Source organism: Mercurialis annua, linkage group LG5 (assembly GCF_937616625.2).
Source record: "Mercurialis annua linkage group LG5, ddMerAnnu1.2, whole genome shotgun sequence".
Taxonomy (NCBI): Eukaryota; Viridiplantae; Streptophyta; class Magnoliopsida; order Malpighiales; family Euphorbiaceae; genus Mercurialis; species Mercurialis annua.
In genome coordinates, this window is record NC_065574.1 from 40,711,853 (window position 1) to 40,718,092 (window position 6,240).

The window sequence follows — 6,240 nt, forward strand, 5'->3', positions numbered from 1 at the left end:
ATCATCATGAAAATTAAATCCTTTCACCAAATTTAATTCAACATTAATTCCTAAGTAATACATTAATTCATTTTTTTAATTACATATTCAATAAAATATATTATAATATAAATTTATTAGATTTAATTAGATTTAATAAAAAATTAAAATATATTTTAATTAGTATTAAATAGAAAATATTAATTATTTCTAAATATATATAATTTTCATAAATGATATAATTAATTTACTAATTATTAAATTTAAAAATTAGCTTGAATTTAAAATTAGGTTTATTCATTTAAAAAATACCAAACCTATATTTTTTGTATCAGTTATAGCCAAACCTTACTTAAATATTTCAGCTGCCATACCAGCCAATTACTTAGTTGGCGGTGACGTGGACGACACGGTGTCAGAAAAACCGGTTCGATTCAAAAATGGCTAAAAAAGAAACAGAACATATAAGGTTTGGCTAAATCTGGTGATTTTTAAAGGTTTGGCTATAATTGACACAAAACGTATAGGTTTGGCATTTTTTGGTGGTTAAGCCTAATTAAAACCATTATTCTTTATCCTTTTTTTCCCATCTACCTTGTCACTGTCACAGAGTTTTTGTTTGAGCAAATACAGTTTTTGTCTCGCGTACATGGACGCTTCACAATACAAATCAATTTGTTTTGCTTGCAAGCCTTTCTTTAAATTTCACTTTTAAAACAAATTGTGAATTCTCAAATTCACGATTCAAAACCTTTTTCATACAATTGTGCTTCAGGGTGATGACATCTCTCATCTCCAAGGAGTTGCTATTTTAATTCACTTTTCATTGATATACTGATATATCAATATATATGATGCATGCCCTAATCAAAATCATTTTATGTAATATATATCATATATATAAAATTCAGGTATGCTTCTTCTATAGTGATTTTCGCAACATGCACCTTTAATGCATCTGAGCACAATTATACGTTCAACTGTTAAACAAAACTTTAACAAGTTTCTTTTCAAACTACTTCTCTATGTCATTTCAAGGTTTCCTAATTCTCACATTAGGATTTATCATTCTTTATTCAACATTTTATGTTATTATTCATTATCAGGCTGTTTATTAACAGTTATTATTCATTAGTTATGTGTGTTCTTGTTTAAGGATATTCTCTATCTGTACTTTATGTTTTCTAGTTTTAGTATCACATACTAAAGCACATAAACGTACTTAACTTAAACATAAGACACATATCTAAATGTTACCTGATGATGATTGTCGAGGCGGTAGTGCCTCTCGAATCATCAGACCTTTTCCTCGTCCGCATCGGCGTATAAGTTTTCCTTTACCTTCCTCATGAACATTCTCACATAGCGTCTCAATCTATTCAAACTTTGCTCCTCTTGCTCCTCATTAGCATACACATTCTCCCACCTTTGACTTGGGGAACGACTCATCCTTTGTTGAACTATCCTTAGATTGTTTATCTTTTCTAAATCCTTCCCCCAGCCTAAACTCTATATAGGCTGATACAACAGTAGATTCAGACAGTGAATCAATACTGTCGTCAATAACATCTATGTCTCCCATTGATCTCTCCAGATCCTCTAATTCAATAGCATCATCGTCTGTATCCATCTTATCACCTGAAGCAAAATCTTCAGCCTCTAATGGATTATCAGGCATAATTGGTTGACTAGGCAAACCATGTCAATCAGGCACGACATGCGGCTGAGCTCGACTAGGCCCAGACATGCTGAAACACATGTGGCCATAACGCAAGTAGCCGATATAACAGTTATAGAAAAACACGTTTTCACATAACAGATAACACCTTATAAACACATATAAAATAAAACACATAGCAATCACACGTATAGTTCAGAGAAAATCTAACTAATTTCTCGAACAAACGATTCTTCTGGAATCTTCGCCTTGTTCTGTATTCGAACAGAATCATCTTCTTTGAATACTGGTCAATTGATTTGACCATTGCATATTACTCTAATAGCGCGTCTCGAACACAGAAACATCTCACATGTTTCCTCATTAGCATCGTATTTCAAATACAAGAACATTTCATATGTTCCTGATCAAACATCACATATACACAACTCAAGTATACGGATTGCTACTTATAGCTGAATGTTTTCAACAACTGAAAACTGATCAAGACATGACTCGAATCCTATGTTGCTGCAATAGTCTACTAGGAATCCCCATAATTTCTAACACAACTTACTTAACAGTATCAGCAACAGTACTTCGGATGGTCGAGTACTCAAAATGTTGCTCTGATACCACCTTTGTCACGACCCGAATTCCACCCTAATCCAAGTCACGACCGGCGCTAGGGAATGGGAATGGTGGTTTCGAAACCCGTAGCAAGCCTAGAACCTCTAGAAATTTTTCGCAAATATTGTTACTGGAACGTTCCTCGCGTACGATCCGTTTTCAGAAAACACCGTTAAAACTTTTCCCGTTTAACCCAAACACATTTCTGAAATTATACATATAGGCGAAATCTGGTTTTAGAAGTACTGGTTGGATAACCTCGTTATCTCAACCCTCGCTTCCTTCTGAAAACCTGGCGTGGTGATTACTGGAAACCAGGGACTTATCTTTCGCTTGCCTTAACACACAGGCATCCCTGTTCCAGACCACACGCCACCATTAATATGTTTAATAAAATAATGCGGACACCTTTGCGTCTCGCAACGGTGGTATTAAACATATTAAAATACACAGCGGACCGGTTACACATAGCCGGCGAATATAAAACATACTGTTTTTGACCCTCACAAAAACACACGAGGCCGACTCGGTAACTAGATACAATATGCCACTAAGCAGCCACCCAAAGGTACACACACGTGCAATAGATCTTATCAGAGTATCTAAACAAAGGACTAGTGGCACGGCTGCTGGCACATTACACTTATACTATTGCAGCATACTAAGAGTACAAAATCCTATGTACATTACCAAAGAAGAGCTTTCCTGAAGAAGGGATGTGGAAGCTCGACTGACCTCAAAGCTCATTTCCTGAAAATGGGATAACAACAACGGGGCCAGAAATATAAATATTTCTGAGTGAGTAAACAGTTTACAGGTAAATACCAAAATCGCATCATATATATAAAACAGTTATATATATATAAAATATTACCAATTTATCGATCCATCTGAAACCCTAGTCCACAATTGTCCTAACAGACACACTAATCTCAGGAACTTATAAACAACAGAATAAAGACCGTGAACCGAATCACTGCCGTCCAATTCTGTATCTCTGGTACCTGGACCGTAATCAGAAACTGCCTTCGCGGATTATTCCGCAACCGTAACTGTATTACTGCCGTCTCAGGGTTTACCCGTGAAGTCAGGGCATTTACTTTCCCAATGACTTACACGACATGCATACCTCTATACCTCGACAGAAGTACATCTAGAAATCGGTGTTGGTGATCACGCAACCCTATTGCTGCCCAATAGGTAGCTCGTTCCAATGGACCTTTCTTGGCTAAATTTATACTATTGCGGTTTATGGATTTAAAAACAGCTGAATACTGATATTCAAAATTAAACACGTAAACTCACAGTACTGCTAAGTTACTACTTAGCACCGCCGTCTGTGTGACAGACTCCCCTGAGTCCTGGTCTGACTGCTGGACAGCTAGTCGGAACAAACATACAAAACACACAAGACTAGGGGTGAGCATCGGTCGGTTCGGTTTCAAAATACCCAAAACTGATCTTACCGAAATGAAGAATACTGGGCACCAAACCGTAATTTTTTTGACCAAAAACCGAAATAATTTTTAGCCGAATTTGTCGGTCGGTTCGGTTCGGTATCGGTTAATTAAATCGGTTTGGGCCTTTTAAAAAGCCCATTAAATTCAAGGGCCAATTTTGCTAAAGCCTTTAAAAAAAATTGCAAACATAAATACTAGTAAAATTAAGTTTCATTCATTCAAAAAGCATAAGTATAAACATAAATTTACAAGTTACAAACTTATCAAAACAAACTAATTAAACAAATTACAGACCCTTCAAATTTTTCAGAATACAAACTGAAACAGAAATATTGAAATACAACTTAAGGCAAATTACAGACACTTGAATCAATAACTAAACCTTTATATATTACATTCATCCAACTTTGAATTTAATAACAAAAATAAGTTAAATATTACATTCATCCAAAAATGAAGTTAATGTTTAAAAGTTAGCAAAAATGTAAAACTATAAAACTGTGCCACTCACTGCCATTTATAGCATTCAAAAAAGAGCCATTTGCAGCAAATTGGGAGCATTAATGATGATTCACAGAATTCAGATTCATTTCCTGAATTGAAACCAATTTAAAGTAATTGGAAATCAGAAAGTTGAAGTAATTTTAAATTAACAAACTTTAACTTTTAAAATACAACAAGTATCATTTTAAAGTCAAAAAATGATTTTGTTAAAAAAAACAGAGGCTCAGATGTAATGTTTTCAAATCTTTATAAGGCGATGTAATCCGCACGGTGGCTAACAAAGAGCCTCATCATGCAAATATGTCAAGGCATTATGTTTCAGATTATATGAAGTGGTGGAAGCTTCATCATAGCCCAAAAACTCAAACTTAAAAGCAAGTACAAAAACAGACTTAAACTAATTGAAAAGTTAAAAGTTTAAGTAGTTTAATTTAACAAACATGAACTATAAAAATGCAGCAAGTATTTACATTTTAAAGTCAGAAAATGATATTTTTAAAAATCCAGGGGCTCAGACTTAAACTTTTTAAATCAGGATAAGACGATGTAATCCGCACGGTGGCTAACAAAGAGCCTCATCATGCAAATAAATCAAGGCCTTATATGTATCAGAATTTTGAAGTGGTGGAAGCTTTATCATAGCCCAAAAACTCAAACTTAAAAGAAAATAAAAAGTTGAAACCAAAACAGATAGTTTAGCATCAAATTAAAATGTTAAAAACCTTTAAAATAGATAGTTTTAAAGCAATGTACAAGTTAAACAATAAAGTAAAGCATTTTGAAGTTAGAAAGCAATTAAAATTTCAAACTAAAACAATGCAGTACTAGTTAAAATGAATGTAAATGTCAAAGTTAAATCAAAACCTTTATGCTTCCACCACCATGTTTTTCTGGTTAGGGACAGGGACAGTCCATGCAGCATTAGGCATTTAGCAACAGGCAGCATTAGGCAACAGGCATCATTAAGCAACATCAGCAAAATTTGGCTTCCACACCAAGTTGCCACACAAAAGCAAAAAGCAGCAAGAGTCCAACTTCTTAGTTGGGCAACTCTGCAATAAGAACAAACACAGAAGATAATATTACTAGATAATGTGAGGTATATAAAGAAAACATTTAAAATAAAAAAAGCAAAGTTGAAGCACATAACCTTGCTCAAATGGTTCCAATTCTTCCAAGCACTCTTCAATCACCAAAGGGGAGGATTCTGCTCTAAGCCAGTCCTGAGTGCACACAAGCGCTTCCACCAATCTTGGAGTTAAAGAACTCCTAAAGCAGTCCAGTACTCTTCCAGACGTACTGAAAGCAGATTCAGAGGCAACAGTAGAGATAGGGACAGCAAGAATATCTCGAGCCATCCTCGAAAGGATTGGAAATCTCCCTGAGTTTAGCTTCCACCACTTCAAAATATTGAATGCATCATCATTCTCAACCGTAGCTTCACTCAGGTACACTTCCAGCTCAGATTTCCTACTATCACTTTCTATACCCTTATTCTGAATATCAAATTTGGCCTTCATAAGGGACATATGTTTCTTTGCAGGTGGTGGCAGGACTGGTGTTTGAGCAGAAACACCCTCTGAAGATTGACTAAGACTCACATATGCAGATGAAGTAGCATTCACAGAGGCTTTTTGATACTCAACAAACAGACTAGTCAACTTATCATTGACAGTTTGAAACAATTTTGGTCCTTCATCAGACCCAAATAAACTAGATAAAGCAAACAGGAGATGTTTCATTTTGTTTGTTGGATCAAAGACATGTGAAAAAAAAATCAAAACATTCATCTTCTGAGGATCACCCCAGTATTTGTTAAACTTTTCCCTCATTTTTCTGCCCATTTGCACAATTTCTATGTCCTCATTAACAAGCATTTCATCCAACATAATAGAAAGGTCACAAATCTCTTGAAAATGCATGTTGGATGTGACATACAAAGAACCAGAAATTCTTAAAATTGTGACATAGAAATAGGACAGGCAAGTAGCAAATTTCTTAACAGTTTCC

At 34.9% G+C, this 6,240-nt stretch overlaps 1 long non-coding RNA gene across 1 annotated transcript; it reads left to right on the top strand.

Moving 5' to 3' along the window:
* Positions 1 to 5,336: 5,336 nt before the first annotated feature.
* On the top strand, positions 5,337 to 6,033 carry LOC126682537 (uncharacterized). Its single transcript, XR_007641462.2, has 2 exons — positions 5,337 to 5,678; positions 5,774 to 6,033. It is a non-coding gene; the product is annotated as an uncharacterized LOC126682537 (long non-coding RNA).
* Positions 6,034 to 6,240: the final 207 nt, after the last annotated feature.